The sequence below is a fragment of the Miniopterus natalensis genome, chromosome X (assembly GCF_054644295.1).
Source record: "Miniopterus natalensis isolate mMinNat1 chromosome X, mMinNat1.hap1, whole genome shotgun sequence".
NCBI lineage: Eukaryota > Metazoa > Chordata > Mammalia > Chiroptera > Miniopteridae > Miniopterus > Miniopterus natalensis.
Genome location: NC_142103.1, coordinates 105,155,375 through 105,176,283, shown reverse-complemented (window position 1 = coordinate 105,176,283; position 20,909 = coordinate 105,155,375). Strand labels below are relative to the sequence as shown.

The window sequence follows — 20,909 nt, the reverse complement described above, 5'->3', positions numbered from 1 at the left end:
AATATTCGTAACAGGTGACGACACTAGATCCAAGTTATCCTGCTGGTGCATATGTCCATTTTCCTTGACAAAATGACCTCTGCCCTGGCTGGTGTGGCTCAGTAGGTTGGGCAGCATCCTGGGCACCTAGAGGCGTCCCGTTTGATTCCTGGTCAGGGGACGTGCCCAGGTTGTGTGTGTGTGTGTGTGTGTGTGTGTGTGTAGGGGATTTGTGTGTTGGCATCCATGTGTAAGGCTGAGTATGTGTGTGTACAAAATCAGTAAATGACAGGCTTTCCCATTAAATATTTTATTAACATTATTAATAATTCATTTTCAGTAATAATTTATTAAACACCTTTTAGGGCTCGAGTTTCAAAGTAAACTACAGACATAATGAGACCCACACTTAAACAGCTTACGACACACCTCTATTTTTTTCTATATAGAAAAACAATCACAGTCACACATTAAAAAAAAAATTATAATTCTTTAATCAAATGTAAAGTTGACGGAATAACGCTGGAAAGGAAAACTGAAAGTGTGGCCCTTTCGAAAGAAGTCGCTTTGCTTCCATTATTGTAAACAACAACCAACTGTTCTGAATTTAAGACAGAAAAGCATACATTGTGAAACAGTCAATAGCACTGTATTACATATTCGAAAGTTGCTAAGAGAGTCGCTCTTAAGAGTTCTCATCACAAGAAAAAGAAACTTTGGCCGAAAGCCAATGCATATTCAAGTCTCCCTGACTGTCCCCAAAATAGCATGAGCGGGTGGGATACTTTTACTTTGAAAGCCAGGAGGAGTCTGTAAATTTAAGAACTAGATTTAACACAAGGCGTCACATTCTTAATTCCTCCTTAAAAGCTGCAGATAGGGCAACTCGGGCATTTACTGTAGCAAAGTGGTCAGTTTTTTAAAAAGTTATTAGTATTGTTGAAAGTATTACAGATCTCCCCTTCCCACCCCGCCCCCACCATTGACCCCTCTACCCTGCCCCTTCCTCAGGCCTTCCCCACACTATTGTCTGTGTCCATGGCTTATGCGTAGATACATTTAAGCTCTTTGGTTAATTTTTTCCTGCCCCTCTCCCACCCCCTTCCCTCTGAGCTCCCTCAGTCTGCTCCATGCTTCCATGTCTCTGGATCTATTTTGTTCATCACTTTATTATGTTCATTAGATTCCACATATGAGTGAGATCCCGGGACATTTGTCTTTCTCTGCCTGGCTTATTTCACTCAGCATGATATTCTCAAGGTCCATCCACGTTGTTGCAAATGGCAGGAGCCCACCCTTTTTCATGGCTGAGTAGTATTCCATCGTGGGCATGTCCCACATCTTCTCTATCCAGTCCTCGATCGCAGGACACTTTGGTTGTCTCCGTGTCTTGGCTACTGATTTTTAAAAATATCTATTTTATATTGATTTCAGAAAGAGGAAGGGAGAGAGAGATAGAAACATCAATGGTTGGCTGCCTCCTGGACGCCCCGTCTTGGGGATCAAGCCCACAGCCCGGGCGTGTGCCCTGACCGGGAATTTAACAGTTATCTGGTTCATGGGCCGATCGATGCTCTAACCAGAGCCACGCCGGCCAGGTCTGGCTATGATTTTTTTTTTTTAAACAAATGTTTACTTTCTTTGACAGACAGTCTCAGCTCCAAACAAAGCATTTCAGCTGACAAATCATTTAAGTTTTAGGGATTTCTCTGTCTCTGAAATGAAGCCTGCAAGTCAGTCACCCCTGTAAGTCAGTCACACACACACACACACACACACACACACACACACACACACACACACACAAAAGCCAATATCATGTTTTGGTTTGTTGACCTGTAGCTAAAGGCACAGCGCGGAGTATTTCTAAAGCAGTGAGAAAAGAGGCATTTTGATTAAGACCATCCTCACTGTCTATCTATGGGATGATTTAAAAGGAAAAAGCATAGCATAGACGCGCTTTCCTTACCGTCACAACAAGTTCAAGGTCCCCAAACCTGGTAGACAAGGGCAGAAAGTGCTAAAACTAGGGACTCGAAGGAAAAATACGTCCAGTCCTTTACCCAAATGGTCTGTCTCATGACTCCAAGCTACGTTCCAGCACTTGACATTGAAAACCATCCTGGGGAGAGACAGAGGTGGCCGGGAGTTTGCCCAGGGGCAGGTCGTCCTTTGCCTCCTGAACACATGGATTAAGGGCAGCTCTGCACCCCACCCTGTGTCACCCGGTGGGGCTGGAACCATCCTGTCCGAGCCCTCGGGGTCCTGAGAGCAGGGACGGCCAGACTGCCTGAGATTGTGGGTCAAAAATACAAAGATAAAAGCTTGAGTGGTCAAGAAAAAGAGAAACACGCGGGCTCCATCCTAGACCCCAGAATCAGTATCTGTGCTGGTACAGTCCAGGGGCGGACACACACACACACAAAAACCCACCAAAATCAATCCCCAATTTTGGGAGCACCGCCCTCCAGACTCCCACTTGGCAGCTCTCGCTACCCAGGCCCGGCCTTTGCAGAATGAATCTCGCACAACCTGGGTGGTATCGGTCTGGGTTCGAGAGGGCCGGCCGTCACTACACATAATGGGCAGAGTGTCTGCTGGGGAGGGTGTCTCAGACTCGTGATGGGATCGGTGGCTGAGCCAGCCGCCGCGGAGAAAGAAAGACGCAGGAGGAACAGGGGAAAGGTTTCTCTTCCCAGAAATAAAGATTCCAAATCTCTCTCTCTCTCTTTCCTGCTCGCTGCGGCTCTCTCGTCCGCCAAAAATTGTAACCAAGTTTACACTTAACACTGTACCTGAATGTCTCGGTCCCTTTGTCTGTCTAATCTGATTGCTTTTGGGAGAAGAAAAAAGAAAATGTGTGAGATACTGTATTCCGATGCTGTTTCAAACTGTCCTTAAATTGAGCAAAACTAAAATTAAAAATCTTATAAAGATAGATAGATAGATAGATAGATAGATAGATAGATAGATATAGATATAGATAGATATAGATATAGATGATATAGATATAGATATAGATATATAGATATAGGGTATTTCCCCTCAAAATATATACATATATATATACATATTTTTGATAGCTCCACTGAGGTTTCTTTCATTTCAGGTTTAACCCATCAGAAATAATAATTCTTCCAAGTGTGTACGCATGTTTTGGGGACCCCCTGTGTATACATACATAAATAAAATATAAAAATGACATATATAAATGTGATATATACATATGTGCGTGTACTAAGCATTTTGCTGTTTCAATCATTTCTAAGTATCACATTAACTAGGATTATTCCCATTCAAAATGGTGAGCAACCATCCCCACTGCCTGTTTCCGAAATCTTTGCCTCACCACAAACAAACAAACAAACAAAAAACCTGAAACCGTGAAACGATAGGTCCCCGTCTGAGAAGCCCTAGGAGCCTCGGTGTTCGTAAAATTCCTTACGCACGCGGCGGGCTGGATACACCCCCCTCTGTTAAGGACCAAGGACATATCTCCCCAGCCGTTCCCAGTTGAACCGAACTGAATATTTTTGTCCCTCCCCAATCCTTAGGTTAAAACCCCAATCACCACTGTTCTGGTGTTAGGATGAGGTCACGAGGGTGTGGCCCCCAAGAATGGGATTAGCGCCCTTGTAAACGAGACCCCAGGGAACTCCCTTGTCCCCTTGCTTCAGGTAAGGACGTGACACATGGGCACTCTGCAACCTGCCGGCAGGTGGGGGTCGCCCCCAGAATCCAGTATGCTGAACCCCCAATCGAAGAGCTCCCTGAACTGTGGAAAATAAATACATGATTCACCTGGGCAGTGCTACTGTGTTAGAGCAGCCCAAAGAGAGGGGTCTCTTGAGGTCACTGCCTCGTAATTTTTTTTTTCCCTGTTGAGTTTTAAGAGATATTTGTAACTGATGGGTTTTTGAGTATTGTGATGGATGGATACATTGTTATATATTTATCATGCTTCAATCCAGTACCTATATTAGCGATGGCTGGATACATTGTTATATATTTAACATGCTTCAATCCAGTACCTATATTAGTGATGGATGGATACATTGTTATATATTTAACATGCTTCAATCCAGTACCTATATTAGCGAAGGCTGGATACATTGTTATATATTTAACATGCTTCAATCCAGTACCTATATTAGCGAAGGCTGGATACATTGTTATATATTTAACATGCTTCAATCCAGTACATATATTACATTCTTAGGAATGTTGCCATCGTCCCAATGGGGCCAACCACGGTCTTTTCAGTGGGCTTATGGGGTCCTGGTGTTTGTAGTATTTTGTTATTAAATAGGGCGTCCCCTCAAAATGTACACACACTTTAATAGCTGATCACTCACTTAATTTTCACTCCTGTTCAGGTTTAATGTATTTGAAACAACGAGTGAAGCCAGACTAAACTTTGAACAAATAAAATGTATCCTAAAGTGTCATTAGACTTTTTTTTTTTTTTTATGGGGACACATAAAAGATAAAGTTTGCGGTAAAAAACCGGCACTCTTCGGCGCATTGAGGGAGCACAAATAGCGCACGAAATAATTCCTGATGTTGGTGATTCCACTGCTTTGCGTTATCAGCAGAGCATGGACCAGAACAATTGTCAGTTTGAAAACACTGACCAAAAAATAAAAATTAAAAAAAATTCATTTTTGTAGATTGTTTTAAATGCTGAAAATGAACTGTATAGTCATAAGCACTGACTTTATAATCATTCAAAGTGTGTCTACATTTTTCGGGGGACACCCAAAACGGTTTTACTTTGTTAAAATAACTCTCTTTGTTACGCCCTGACATTCTAGACTTAGGGCACTGAAGATGTTTCAGCAATGAGACAATTAGAAAAATATAGACTATTATCCCTCAAGGAAAGTACCTAACACCTAAAATGGAATTCAGACGTTTCGCATCTAAAGTGTTTTATGGTCTTGGAATAGTTTGCGGACCAACAAAAATGCCCTGAGAGGACGGGTGTGGAGTTTCCGCAGCCAACCTCTGATCAATTTGAGCTTCTGCAGCAAATCTCAGACACCACTGGGAACACGTTTTACCTGGCGATGCTGCGTGTGTCCACAACATTTAAGGGAAAAAATCATTACGTCTTAAGTTTGGAACTCAGCCGGAGGAAAAATATTTCTGTTTTATATGTTTTTCTAAAAGATGGTTAGCAGAGGGGAATCGATAAATGTTCCACGGGGAGCAGAAAAGGAGCTAAAGAGAAGATATATTAATTTTTGCAGGACAGAAGTAAATCCTATACAACACCACCAATCTGATTTAAAAATAAATAAATAAATAAAAGCCACTGTAAATCTTCAGGGCATCACACGGCTCCAGTTTTTAAATTCTGTGTGTAGCGGACTTTTCCCACCCAAAGGTCCCGCTCGCCCCTGAAGCTGTGTGTGTCTGATATTGAACTAGAAACATATTTATCGCCCTCAAACTGGGCTTCATGCTCATCTCCCGTGTCCGTGTTCCAGCCGTGCTTCCAGCTGCAAACACCTGGACTCACACGTCACCCTTGCTTTTCTTTTAAAAAAATCCCAGCACTGGGTTAACGTAAGGGGTGCATTGGTTTTTACCCTCAGAGCATTTATTTTAGAACTTGTCTCCTACTTTCCATTGCAGACCCATCTCCAAGTCCAGGCAAAGGCCCTAATCCACAGCTTTATGCTCATATGTGACCCCCAAGTCAACATTTTCCTGATGCCCACACATTGTTTATTGTCCTCATGCTCAATTTTGCTTAAAATGTATTTTCCTGAGAATTTTTAAAATTTACCTTTATTGTTGCGAGTATTACGGATGCCCCCCCTTTTGTCTCCCTTTGCCCCCCACAACCCTGCCCCCACCCCTCCCCAGGCCTTCCCCACACTACTGTCTGTGTCCATGGGTCATGCACAGATGCATATAAGTTCTTAGGTTAATCTCTTCCCACCCTCCCGCCTTCCCTCTGAGATCCCCTCGTCTGCTCCATGCGTCCATGTCTCTAGGCCTATTTTGTTCGTCAGTTTATTTTGTTCATTAGATTCCATATATAAGTGAGATCATGGGACACTCTTCTTTCTCTGATGGGCTTATTTCACTTAACATAATACTATCCAGGTCCCTCCCTGCTGTCTCAAAGGGTAAGAGATGCTGCTTTTTCACAGCTGTATAGTATTCCACGGTGTAGATGTACCACAGCTTTTTAATCCGCTCAACTACAGATGGGTACTTGGGCTGGTTCCTCAAAATTCTTTAATACCCGTGTTATAGAAACAAGATTAAGCCCCAGTCCTGTCTTTCAAGGCCATATACACAATGTTGTTTTTACATCAAATTTTTTATTGTCGACCCCTCTATTTAATTGTGTTAGTCCTGTAAACTACATGTTCTGATACTCCTATTATGTCCATTTTATGCTCTTATGAAATGAATGTCAAATAAATAAAAACATATCCTTTTCACAGGGTATAGGTGACCTCCTCTCCCTTCTCAACAATCACTTTCTTTGGTTAACCCTCACCGGAGATTAACATTGATTTTTAGAAAGAGAGGGAAGGAGGGAGGGGGGAAGGGAGGAAGAGGGAAAGAGAGAGAGAAACATTGATGTGAGAGAGACATGTTGATTGGTTGCCTCCCTCATACGCCCTGATCAGGGCCAGAAATCGAAACCGCACCTGAGACCTTCAGGTGCACAGGTATTGATTTATTTATTTAAATATGTTTTTATTGATTTCAGAGAGAGGAAGGGAGAGATGGAAACATCAATGGTGAGAGAGAGTCACTGATCGGCTGCCTCTTGTATGCCCACAACTGGGGATCGAGCCCGCAATCCGGGCATGTGCCCCGACCGAGAATCGAACCCTGACCTCCTGGTTCATAGGTCGATGCTCAAGCGCTGAGCCACGCCGGCCGGGCTCTCCACCGTATTCTAACTTTATTTCAGGTTGTGTATGGAAAGATGTTCCTTTAATTACTGATGTCCATGTATAAAATAGTCTCTAATAATAAAAAGGCATTTAAATTGTCCTCAAAATCTAGAACCAGGACACCACATCTACAGATAGAAAAACGATAAATCCGCGTTGCATTTCAGATCAGATCCAACAGGACACACACCATAATCACAAAACTTAAATTTCCTAACCCTAAGAAAGCAACGGTTAAATTTAATTCCGCAGTCTAGTCCCCGACAAACATTAAAATAATGGTTTGTCTGGAAGGAACAAAAATGATCCATTTCCTAATTCTTCTTTCATGTCTCCTGCCAAATGCCATTTGTCAGCACCAGGGACACGGGAGTCTAAATAATTAAGTCTCAATTAGTGTTTATGAAGGCATTTATTAAAACGCGCTTTTGAGCTAATTCCTAGCATTCTCGGTTGCCACGTGTCGAGAATTTACTGCTCATTACAAACGTCACCAGCGGTTTCCAGGCGCGGCTGAACACCTGGGGTGTGTTTTGCAGGAGAGCTCCTGGCTGCACCTCTGGGAGAGCCTGACCTGTCGGCTGCGTTGCTGGGATCGTTGTTTTTCTATTTCCAAGCCCAGCTAAGAGAAAGGAGACGGCTGCTAAGGGGATTCCCTCGTCCATGCAGAAATATCTTATCAGAGCCCTGGCCCGTTGGCTCAGTGGTTAGAGCATCGGCCCACAGCCCGAAGGGTCTCGGGTTTGATCCTGGCCAAGGGCAGGTACCTCAGTTGCGTGGGGGAGGCGACCAATCGATGTGTCTCTCTCATAGGCATGTTTCCCTCTCTGTCTCCAAAAAGCAATGGAAAAAATAACCTAGGTTGAAGATTAAAAAATTAAAAATAAATTAATTAATTAAAGCCCAGCTGGGAGTGGCTCAGAGGTCGAGGGTCGACCTAGGGTCCAGGCGATCGGGGTTCGAGTCCCGGTCAGGGCACAGGCCCGGGTTGCGAGCTCGATCCCCAGTTGGGGGCGTGCAGGAGGCAGCTGATCGATCACTCTCATCATTGATGTTTCTCTGTCTCTCTCTCTCTCTCTGAAATCAATAAAGATATATTTAAATTAAATAAAATAAATTAAAATAAAATGCCTCCAGTTTCTCTTCAGATCATAAGTTAATTTCAAAAAACACAGGACATCACCCTGGCCAAGCAGCACAGCTGGTCAGAGCGCCACCCCACTACGGCAAGGTTGCGGGTTCGATCCCCCGTCGGGGCACATACAAGAATCAAGCCGTGAATGTATAAATAAGTGAGACAACACATCTCTCTCTCTCTCTCTTCTTTTCTCTCTCAAATATCAATAAATAAAAACTTAAAAAAGAAAGAAAAAGTACCCCCCCCACAGAGCCGAGTAATTTCTGTATAATTTTATTTATTATTTATTTATTTATGTATGTATTTATTTATTTATTATTTATTTTTCATTTTTATTTTTTAAAATATCTCTTTATTGATTTCGGAGAGAGGAAAGGAGAGGGGGAGAGAGAGACAGAAACATCAATGATGAGTCATTGATCAGCCCACAACCCGGGCATGTGCCCCGACCGGGAATCGAACCCGGATCGCCTGGATCCTAGGTCGACGCTCAACCGCTGAGCCCCGCCCGGCCGGGCACCGTATAATTTTAGAAGTACCTGAGCTTCTCGTGGTCTTACCCACCAGCTAGAAATCATTCGAGATGCAGGGCTCAATCTTCCGCAATGGACCTAAGAGGCCACGGCAAACTGCGTCTCCGGTAAATACTGACAGAAGGACACTGAAAATGCGTCTTATTCTTATTTTTTAACTGATTTTAGAGAGGGGCAATGAGAGAGGGAGAGAGAGATATACATGGATCGGCTGCCTCCCGAACACACCCCGAGACTGGGGACCAAACCAGCGACCTAGGTATGTGCCCCGACCAGGATTCAAACCCAGGACCCTCCGGTGCTCGGGCGATGCTCCCATCGGGGCAGAAAAAAATACCTTTAATAATAACCTCTCTCCTACCACGCCAGATTACCAGGTGATTAATTTCTTTCAACTGTTCTGCCTCTTAACAGAATGCATGGGATACTAAGTTCTTCTCGCTTCCATGCATTTTTTATTACGATTTTCAGTCACAACGATGCAAGCGATTCCCAGTCGGTTCCCAGTTACGCTCCAAAATTAAAATAACACCGGGGAAAAAAATGTGAGCAAGAAAGGCCTGAAATAATTCGGGATATGTAGCAATACGAACCCTATTGGATGAGGTGCCCCGGCCAAGTCCCCTAGTTTTAGGTACCTGGAGGCTCTTTCTGCAGAGATTTTAATTTTTGGAGGCATTCCCTGGACACCCGGGTTGGCTGCCCGGGTAAGATATCATTTACGGGACACAAACAAGCAAACCCGTCTTGATCTCTAATATTTATGAAAATAAAACCATACTTTTCAGGGATTCAGTTATTACCTATAACATTTTTTATTTGTTAATCTTCACACGAGGATATTTTTTCGTTGCTTTTTAGAGAGAGGGAGAGAGGGAGAGAGAAACATTGATGTGAGAGAGACACATCGATTGGTGGCCTCCTGCACTCAACCCAACTGGGTCCGGGGATCGAGCCTGCAACCCAGGTACGTGCCCTCGATGGGGAATCGAACCCGAGACCTTTCGGTGCACAGGCCGATGCTCTAACCACTGAGCACCACCGGCCAGGGCGATCATTGCCTATAATTTTAAATTTATTCTCTCTTGTAACCAAGGTGAATTGAAGAGTCCTTATCATATCTTATCACCTCATTTCTATGAAAATTTACACTTTAGTCTAATTCTTAATTGAGTTCCAGCTGATGGGAGGATGTCTGAGGGCCGAAGGGATGACTTGAGCCTTACCTGAGAGTTTATCTTTAATACGCAGTCTTAGCAGAAGCTAATTTTGTTGCGTTTGGTAAGATGGCTGGGTAGCTATCGTGTTGTTGATAATGGAGGGAGGGGGTAGAATTATATCCTTGTAGAGATTTGGGGCTGCGCAATATTCCATTAGTGTTCAATACACTAAGAACACAGAACATAGGGGCAGTGCTTGGTTTTATTTTCTACAAAAATAATAATAATTAGGTCACCAAAATGGCACATACGTAAAACATTACTTTAGCCCGGTGGCATGGTCATTGGTTTAGCATCAACCTATGAACCCAGAGGTCAGGGGTTCGATTCCCCCAGGGCACATGCCTGGGTTGGGGACTCAATCCCCAGTAGGGGGCGTGCAAGAGGCAGCTGATTATGAGTCCCTCTCATCATTAATGTTTCTATCTCTCTCTCCCTCTCCTTTCCTCTCTCTGAAACCAGTAATAATAAAAAAATTACTTTAAAATACCTTTCTTCCTCGACTCAGTTATAACCTATCGTGTCTCAGGAGAAGCTGCTGGAACATAAGAAACTATTACAATAGCCAAGATATGGAAGCAACCGGAGTGACCATGGATAGATGAAAAAAGAAGCTGTGGTACGTATAGAAAAGGAATACTACTCGGCCATAAAAAAGAATGAAATCTTGCCATCTGCAGTGACATGGATGGACCTAAAAGATATTAAACTCAGTGAAATAAGTCAGACAGAGAAAGACAAGTGCCATATGGTTTGACTTACATGTGGAACCGAAAGAGCAATGTAAATGAACATATAAAACAGAAACGGGCTCATAGATACAGAGAACAGATTGATGGTTGCCAGACAGGAGGGCTTGGGGGGCTGGGTCAAAAGGGTGAAGGAATTAAGAAGCACAGATTGGGGGTTACAAACGTACAGCACAGGAAATATGCTCAATAATATCGTAATAACTACCTACGGCGTCCGGTGGATACTAGACTTATTGGGGGATCACTCTGGAAATTGTCTGATCATCACGCTGTGCACCTGAAGCTAATACGGAACGATATCGAATGCCTACTGTCACCGGGGAAATAAAGGGAGTAAATCACAAAAGTAACAAAGCAGACTTTTGCTTGAGACGTCCGCCCGAGAGGGCACAAAGCAATGAAAATCTCGGTTGGAAACAAAGGTACAATGTTGCTCTGCATGTCACACTAGCATCTGCATTTTCTCATTACGCTAAGAGGGGGTTTAAAGACACACTGTTTCACATTCGAAGCAGCATTTCCTACGAAATTGCTATTAAGTTACCAGAACGGTCTCAGCCAGAACTGAACCCAGCGGATCAGTAAAAGGGAAACAAACACCAGAAACCCTCTCTAGGTCAGACTGACTTGCAGGAACGAGCCGACCTTGCCGAGCAGTCTCAGGCTGCAAAACCACTCTGAATAAAACAGGTAACGATACCCGGAGGAGATAATTGGGGCAGTGACTCTGAATTTCCTCGAGGAAACATTGTAAGTATTAACAATCTTACATCAGGGCAGAGCCTTGGATACAAGCCTTTGTAACTTTCTTCCTAAGAAGAGGAGACTTTGAAAGGATAGCGTGACCTCCGGAGGTCTCCCTGGTTCTTTGAAGGGATCACAAGCTGATTAAAAATGCAAAGGTTGACAAATGCCGGACTTATGAAAATGCGCCTGCCTTTTCAGTCACTGCTGGAAACTGATGAAGGGAGGAAATTTAACCTGTGATGATAATTAAAATAAAATAAAATATAAAATAAAATGTAAATAATAATAAAATAATTAAATTAAAATAAAATATAAAATAATAAAATAATTAAATTAAAATAAAATATAAAATAAAATATAAAATAATAATAAAATAATTAAATTAAAATAAAACAAATAAAATATAAAATAAAATATAAAATAATCATAAAATAATTAAATTAAAATAAAATATAAACTAAAATACAAAATAATAATAAAATAATTAAAATAAAATAAATAAAATATCAGATAAAATATAAAATAATTAAAATAAAATTAAAATAAAGTAACAGAGGTAACAAGGAACAAGACTGGAGCCCAGATGAAAATTGCAGCTTAAGTAGAAATATTCAAAGAATAACTACCCATACCGCCAGGGCGGGTGGATGCCAGGGTACAGAATTTTAAGAAAAAAGAAGTCATAAGCAGACAACAGAGTTAAGGGGAGAATGGATTTTGATATTCTGAGTGTTTTAAACAAAAAAGCACATATCATCGGGGGCCGGGGGTGTCCTGCCACATCAGGAAAGAAAGCAGGATTCGACTGTTTCTGAGTAGAGGAAACTGGCTATAAGGATCATTAATTAGGCTGGGTCGGGGCATGAAAATAATGGCAGGATCTTCCCCTCCGGGGCTCTTCCTGGGTGAGGGGAGTCTAGGCTAGTGAAGTGGGTGCCCAAAGCCAGCGGCCAAGGGTGTTTTCAACCCACCCACGGGAACATTCACGGATACAATGGGATGCAATAAGCGGAATTCTAAAGACAGCCCCTGGTCAGTCAACCAAACGTAAATCTAGGGCCCTGGCCGGCGTGGCTCAGTGGTTAGAGGGTCGGCACGGTGTCAAGTTCAAGAAAACAAAAGGAACGGATGTTTCTGCAAGTGGATGTATCTCTTAAGGGTCTTGAAAAGGAAACATAGCCCAGCTCACAGGGCCATTTTGAAGTTACAAAGTTGCGCAGGGAGAAACCACAGGCATACCCAGCTCTGTAACGCCTTTGGAAACAGTATCAATTGAAAGGAAGTAAAAAGTAACACTGATAAGAGAAAAAAGATGTTGGAGGAACTGCTGAGCGTCTCCATTCACTGTCCAACAGGCAAGAGTTGTGACAAGTCATGATCAACACCAAGGAGAGGGGGAAAGCGAAGCTCCAACGCACGCGACGCTCCGACGAGAGGAGCGTCGCGGCCGCAAGGTTGAGGGGCGAGCATCCTTAGGGGCACCCAGCAGGCTGGGGACGCACAGAGAGAACTCGCTGGGAATGACATACGACAGATGTGCGGCGTGAGTCAGATCTCCCCGAAGTACAGAAAAGGGCACGCGCCTCAGAGAGGAAACTGACATATGACTCATCTTGAGGAAAGGTCCCAGCAGAGGAGAGTATGCAGCCTGGATGCCTCGCTGGTCAGCTTCGAGCAATCCCATTAGAAAGTGAATCCTTTCTCTCCAAAAGCAATAAAAACTTTTTATTTTTTCATTTTTAAAGGGAAGGTAAATAGGGCATCCACACGAATGTACCATTTCAGGGACACAGTGTTTGTGCTGAGTCCAGAAACGTGGGTGCCTGGGGAACTTGGCGGGTGCTATTTTATTGCTCTGTGTTTTTGTTTCATTTTAAATACGTTTTTATTGATTTCAGAGAGAGGAAGGGAGAGGGAGAGAGAGAGAGAAACACCAATGATGGGAGAGAGTCACGGATCGGCCGCCTCCCGCACGCCCCCGACTGGGGATCGAGCCCGCAACTCGGGCCTGTGCCCGGACCGGGAATCGAACCGTGATCTCGTGGTTCGTAGGTCGACGCTCAACCACTGAGCTCCGTCTATAACTCAATTCAAAGACGTCAGTGCGTTTAGTTGAAGATCTGTTTCCAAAATTAAAAATTGAGAGCTTCCTATTTTATTGACTTATTTTTATTTTTAATCCATCACCTGTATACTGTATTGTGTGTTCACCACCCCGAGTCCAGTCTCCTCCCTTCACCACTTTATCTCCCCTTTAACATCTTCGATCTCCCTCCATCCCCTTTCCCTCTGATAATCACCAGACCGTTGTCTCTGTGTATGAGTTTTGGGGATTTTTTTTTTCTTAATCCCTTCACCTTTTTGACCCAGGTCCCTCCACCTGCCTCCTCTGACAGCTGTCAGTCTGTTCTCTGTACCTACGAGTCTCTTTCTATTTTGCATATCAGTCTATTTTGTTCATTAGATTCCACATACGAGTGAGATCACAGGATACTTGTCTTTCTCTGATGGGCTTATTTCACTCAGCACAATACTCTCCAAGTCCCTCCCTGCCGTTGCAAAAGGGTAAGAGATCCCTCTTTTTCACAGCTGCGTAGTATTCCACGGTGTACATGCAGGAGAGCTTCTTATTTCAAATGAAACGTACCAAATTGTTGCAAACGGGCTGGAATACAGCTTGTTTCTGTTTCTCATTTGCAAATGCAATAGGAGAGATTCGTGTTCGGGGAGCAAAGAGTGTGGGAGCACTTGGCATGCATTCCCCTGCATTGTCATCACCAGGCGTGGACGTACCCTAAGGAAGCCTAAGGCAGGCTGTAGCTCGGTGGCCTCATCTCTCCTTCACGCAACGCGAGCTGGAATCGAGAGTGAAGGCCTCATCTTTGCCAACCGCCCGGGCCTTGGGGCGTCTCCAGTGGGCACCGGCCGTATGTCCTTCCCCTAATAAAGTTGTAATTTATGCCCCCAGCACGAAGCCTGGAAAGAGCAAAGGGTTGGCGTTTGGCCAGGGGTTCCAGGCGACGTGGACAGCTGTTGTGAAAACACAGATACCGATCTCCATTTTCCCCTCAATTATCGGAGAAATTTAGAGAGAAGAGCAATTTCCAGGACATAATGAGGCATTTAGGGAATAGAAAGATTCGGTTCATAGTATCAGCAATTCCTAGCTGATGTCCCTATTGTTAGCCCCCACCCCCGTTTCTCTCTCTCTCTCTCTTTCTCTCTCCCTCCTTACAACGTACCAAACAGACCAAGATACTGCGGAAATATAATCACAGATCATGCAAAGATCACAGGACTCAGAGAATTTAACAAGAGCGCTGGAATTTCTTGCTGAACTATTGACAAAAAGAGGCCTGGAAGCAAACCAAGTCACCAACAGAGACCCATCAGGGCTCAGTCACTCTCTGTGCACCGAGCATTTCCCAGGGTCTCATGTGTAACTTAACTTCTCTCAACTATGAGAGAAACTCAGTTGCAGGGGCAGAGTTTCATCTTTCCAAAAGCATTTAAGAACAGCTTATGCCCCGATAATGGGGGGAAATAAAATATTGGTTCTTTATTAATGGTTTTAGCATGAGCTCCTTTTAAATGGCCTTTTTCGGCCTGCACAGAGTGGTTCAGTGGTTGAGCTTTGACCTATGAACCAAGAGGTCATGAGTTCGATTCCCGGTCAGGGCACACGCCCGGGTTGTGGGCTTGATCCCCAGTAGGGGGCGTGCAGGAGGCAGCCAGCCGATCAGTGATGTTTCTCTTTCATTGATGTTTCTATCTCTCTCTGAAATCAATAAAAGCATTTAAAAAATAAATAAATGTTACCCTTGGATAATGACTACTTTTTTTGACATTTAAAATAGTAACACTTTTGCCTTGTCTCGCACAAAAAAGCTTCTGTTTAACCGATCTTGTCCACTGTATCTGACGGACGTGTGGAATTCAGTAAAATGATAACCCCTCAGAAATTCCCTCAAACATAGGGCCTGTTGATAGTGGAGGTCATGGAGCAATGAGGGGGAAAGTTAAACATTTTTACAAAAAGTGCACACATGCATTTGGCAAGGGTGATAATTCCAGAACGCTTACAGACTTCTAGACCAAAAAAAAAAAAAAGAAAAAGATTTATTGTTAGATGTATCAGAGTGATTATAAACAGACATTATTTCTCTCAAAATTAGTGTCACTTTTATTTATCTATCTGCCTACCTATCTAATCATCTACCTACCTACCTACCCTCCCATCCATCCATCCACCTATCCAACTCATTCATTCATCTCTCCACCTGCCTGCCCATCCATCCATCTGCCCATCCATCCATCCATCCATCCATCCATCCATCCATCCATCCATCCATCCATCCGACTCATTCATTCATTTCTCCACCTGCCTGCCCATTCATCCATCCATCCATCCACTCATCCAACTCATTCATTCATCTCTCCACCTGCCTGCCCATCCATCCATCCATCCATCCATCCATCCATCCATCCATCCATCCATCCATCCACCCACCCACCCACCCATCCATCCACCCACCCATCCATCCATCCATCCACCCATCCATCCATCCATCCATCCATCCATCCATCCATCCATCCATCCATCCATCCACCCATCCATCCATCCATCCATCCATCCATCCATCCATCCATCCATCCATCCATCCAACTCATTCATTCATCTCTCCACCTGCCTGCCCATCCATCCATCCATCCATCCATCCATCCATCCATCCATCCACCCACCCATTCATCCATCCATCCATCCATCCATCCATCCATCCATCCATCCACCCATCCACCCATTCATCCATCCATCCATCCACCCATCCAACTCATTCATTCATCTCTCCACCTGCCTGCCCATCCATCCATCCATCCACCCATCCACCCATCCACCCATCCATCCATCCATCCACCCACCCACCCACCCACCCATCCACCCACCCACCCATCCATCCATCCATCCATCCATCCATCCATCCATCCATCCATCCATCCACCCATCCATCCACCCATCCATCCATCCATCCATCCATCCATCCATCCATCCATCCATCCATCCATCCATCCATCCATCCAACTCATTCATTCATCTCTCCACCTGCCTGCCCATCCATCCATCCATCCATCCATCCATCCATCCATCCATCCATCCACCCACCCATCCAACTCATTCATTCATCTCTCCACCTGCCTGCCCATCCATCCATCCATCCATCCATCCATCCATCCATCCATCCATCCATCCATCCATCCAACTCATTCATTCATCTCTCCACCTACCAGTCCATTCTTCCTCCTTCCACCATCCATCCATCTACCCACCCAGGCGTTATTCCTTCTGTGTATCATTAAATGAAGGCAGTGGACACCAAGGAAGAAAATGCAAAATGAAATTGGCTACAGAACCACTAACATGACATCCTCACAACCTCCTGTTGAAATTCCATTAAGTAGGTCAGAGCTTTTTTTTCTTTCTTTTTTTTTTCTTTTTTTTCTAGCAGGGGTCTGTGGAGCTTTGCTAAAGCTCTAGATTCTATGGCGTTTACAGATTTATATTAAATGCTTGACATATTATTAGCATAACCTAAAACATGGTTTTCCAAAATCATTACACCTCTTACCCGTGTAAGGGAGGAGTACTTGTATCTTTTGGTTCAACATCACTGTCCTATCACTTCCGGGACTATCCCTAATCTTGGATTATCCCACCACATAATTTCCTTCCTCCTCTATCTTGGTCGCGGTTTATTTAAGATTTGTCTGTGGCAAACGCAGGCAACGTTTCCCTATCCAGAGAGGAGGCGATGGAAAGCCAAGAGGTGCCGGATAATGAAATTTTATGCTCAGTTTCATTAGGTTTAGGCCCCGGGACAAACCGCAATGCTCGCTGTGCCAGTTTATGTCCAATTCTTAGGTTCAGATGAGTGGATGACAGTAACCCCCAAAGAAGACGGAGGTGATGGTCAGCTAGCTTTCCACTCCACGCCTATGTCTTCACCCCAAGTCTGGGATACACGCAGAAATTTATTCAACTGCATGGCAGACGCAGAACACAGTGGGTGTGAGCTGCTCTATGAACTTTTAAGAGATTCAGCCTCCGTCCCATGCCAGCTCCCACTGCGAAACCTCTGAGGACAGCACAGGGGTGCACTTTGGTCTCAAGCAAGCAGACGTTTTCCTGGTGCATTGATTTGCGCAGGACTGGTGGGGACTCCAGCCATGGGCATGGGGCCATGTTGGAGGCGTGGACGGCTCTGTATCTGTATCATTTAAAAATATATATATTTTTATATGATTTTATTGATTTCAGAGGGAGGGAGAGAGAGAGAGACAGAAGCATGAATGATGAGAGTCATTGATCGGCTGCCTCCTGCTCGCCCCCTACTGGGGATCGAGCCCACAACCCGGGCCTGTGCCCTGACCGGGAATCGAACCCTGACCTCCTGGTTCATAAGTCGACGCTCAACCACTGAGCCACACTGGCCGTGCTGGATGCACAATTTTTTATTGATAATCTAATGATCTCAAAGATCGTCTATCAAAGTCTTTGGGGCAAGTACCAGAGACTCAAGCATTTCTCACACTGAGCCATGGCCATGCAACTGTACAAGTAAGACAAAGATTCCTTCGAACACCGGGGACTTTGGGGGCAATAAAGGGGGCTTTGTTAAAAACAAAATAATAATTAATAATAAAAATAATGGAATGCAAATCCCGCCGGTCAAGTGAGTTAATATGAATTCATATTCTGCATAGTACTAATGTAAAAAAAAAAAAAAAAAAATCACAGGGTCGTAGCATCATGAAATATTGATTCATAGCATCTCAGGAAGGGAGATTTTTAGAGAGCGAGTGTATATCCATTTTTTTTTTTAAATGATGTAATTTCTTATCTTTTGTAACCAGGTTACCAACTGGGCCTGGTTATATGATCCAACCATTAGTTCAAAATTTCTATCAAGCGTGTGAATTATACCCTTTGCTGTGCTGTTTTCTGTAACTTACACCATCATTTCAAAGCAATTTTCTTCTAAGAGATGCTTAAAGTGTTCACATTAGCGATAGATGTCAGAGTTTAGGAGGGAAATAGTATCGTATTCAGATGTCCCATATCATTGTACAATCCTCTCCGTGAGATACACTGAAATTTCGAATAATGACTTTTGGAACAAGAGGTTGGCTTTCAGAATCTCGCCGATATCTGGATAAACTTGAAAGAGTGAAAATAAAATGTTTTGAAGCCCTCGATAGAAACTGTAAATAAAGGGAGCCCCCCCCTGCTAACCTGACGGGCTCGAGGGAGGCCTGAGGGTGGCCTTGCAAACTCAGAGGCCTAAAGGAGCCCCACGGGATGGTCTGAAAGGAAAACTTTCCAACTAAAAGCAATTTATGGAGGGTCGTCAGGTCCTAGGCCTGAATCTTCCTGACAAACGTCCATCTTTACAGGAACTGAGCCTGTCGTCTTTTTGCATTTATGTTAACATATCGTTGGGATGTCAGAGTAATTTCCCTTTTCCCGGACCCCTCAGGGCCCAGGCTCCGCTCTGCAGAGACCATAGGCCCCCTCACTGGCATCAAGTTAATTGTTGAGTCAACCATCCTGCACCCGCCTGAGTAAAAGACGTGTGTCTATCATTTTATTTTCTACCCAACCCCAGAGGTTTCCCCACTTTGCTTCCTCCCGCCTCCCTCATCTGTCCCCCGTGGATTTCAGGGGACCCCCTGACGTCTCCTCTTTGCATAAAACAAGGAGCAAAACTGCCCATCTCGGGAGTGAAATCTCCATCCGTTGAGAGCCTGCTTCCCGGCCACTGTCCACAGTGTGGCTCAAATACACTCACGAAAAATTATTCACAAGTTTGAATGTTTCTTACGCTGACAAAACTTATTATCACCCCATTAATAGAGCCTGGCTTTGTAGAAGGTATATCCGAAAGCAATTCTTCTTCAAGTGCATTACAGCTCCTTCAGCATTTCGGCTTTGTTTTCGACGGGTACAGATCTGCCTCCTCTCCGGCATTTCAAATTCACGTGCGTAGAAAACGGGCTCTTGGACGGATATCAAAACCTCCATTTTAACGCCCTGCCCCTCTAAGTTCTAAAAACGAGCATGTTCACTTGTTTTACGTTAGGCTGCGTGACATTTTCTGGAATATTCGATTCCATAAAACTCACAGCACAGCCATTTGCACGAGACGCAGGCGTTTAGAGAAAGAAAGGGGGGAAAAAAGCTAATTCTGATTTACTGAAATGTCAACGACAACTCGAAACCCCATTAAGGGTGGGAGAAGACGGATCCTGAAAAACATGAGTCATTCCGCACTTTCACCGCGTTTTCACGTTTTATTTTTTATTTTTTTTGGCGAGGCTCTGGGGCATCTTGAGAAAGATTGATCAGCTGGAAGCCTTCCGACGTAAAGAGGAAATATAATGCGTTGAAGGCCTCGAAGGCCGTACTCAGAGATGGGCCTGATGTCACTGTTATAACCTAGTTACGAAAAACTGGACCGGAGCAGAGGGAGGGCCAAGTAGGCGCGTGTCCAGTAAGGTCCGGGTGACGTAAGGAAGGTCCTTGTCCGTCAGTCACACCTGGGAACAGGTCATCGGCCAGGACGGCTGTGGCCACTGCAAGGTGGGAAAATCTGAGATATATAAGCAGCTGGACAAAGGAGTTGGCTCTCTTGGTCGTTCTCATGTTCCTGGGCTCCCCTAAATTCACCCTCGAGGCTCACGGCCGTGGGGACCCCACACAACGGAGTAATGGGTGAGAACCGGCCCGGTGGCTGAGCCGGACCAGCTCCACCATGGAACGGAGACTCCGGGCCCTGGCTTTGTGGCGGCAACTCCACGGAAATAACACCCTCCCCCTCCCGTGCGGGGCCTGCAGAAATGCAAATTCCAGCTGCGCCCCGAGGACCCCACTCCCGACTGCGTTTGCTTCTTGCCGAGCCGGAGATGTAGCGACGTTGCATCTCGGTTTGGGGCGTAGCATGAGGCGACGTCTTTTTTCAGCCCGCCGCCTTGTTTGCAGCCAACAGGAATCGTGGAACTGTAAGGTGACCTTGTTAAAACAGCAGACACTACGCTGCATGCCTAGAACGGCACCGTTTTTTTTTTTTTCGAGTGCTAGGTATTGTGACAGACGACCAGGTCCGGCAGGTGTGGCTCAGTTGGTTGAGGGTCAGCCGATGCCCCAAGAGGTCATGGGTTCGATTCCTGGTCAGGGCCCAGGCCCAGGTCGTGGGCTCTTTGAAATCAATAAAAACATATATATGCATATATATATATATTTTAATATATCTTTATTGATTTCAGAAAAGGAAAGGAGAGGGCGAGAGAGAGAGAGACAGAAACATCAATGATGAGAGAGTCATTGATCGAGCCCACAATCCGGGCATGTGCCCCGACCGGGAATCGAACCCCGATCGCCTGGATCCTAGGTCGATGCTCAATGGGTGAGACATGCCCGGCCGGACTATATGCATATATATATATATATATTTTTTTTTCTTCCTTTGTAGTTGACTTTTTTTTTTTAAATATATCTTTATTGATTTCAGAGAGAGGAAAGGAGATGGAGAGAGGGAGATAGAAACATCAATGATGAGAGA

The 20,909-nt window shown here is 44.4% G+C and overlaps 1 protein-coding gene across 4 annotated transcripts in view; it reads right to left on the bottom strand.

The window, feature by feature from the left end:
• NLGN4X (neuroligin 4 X-linked) overlaps positions 1-20,909 on the bottom strand; it is a 134,645-nt gene that overhangs the window by 13,698 nt on the left and 100,038 nt on the right. The window lies entirely within an intron of this gene.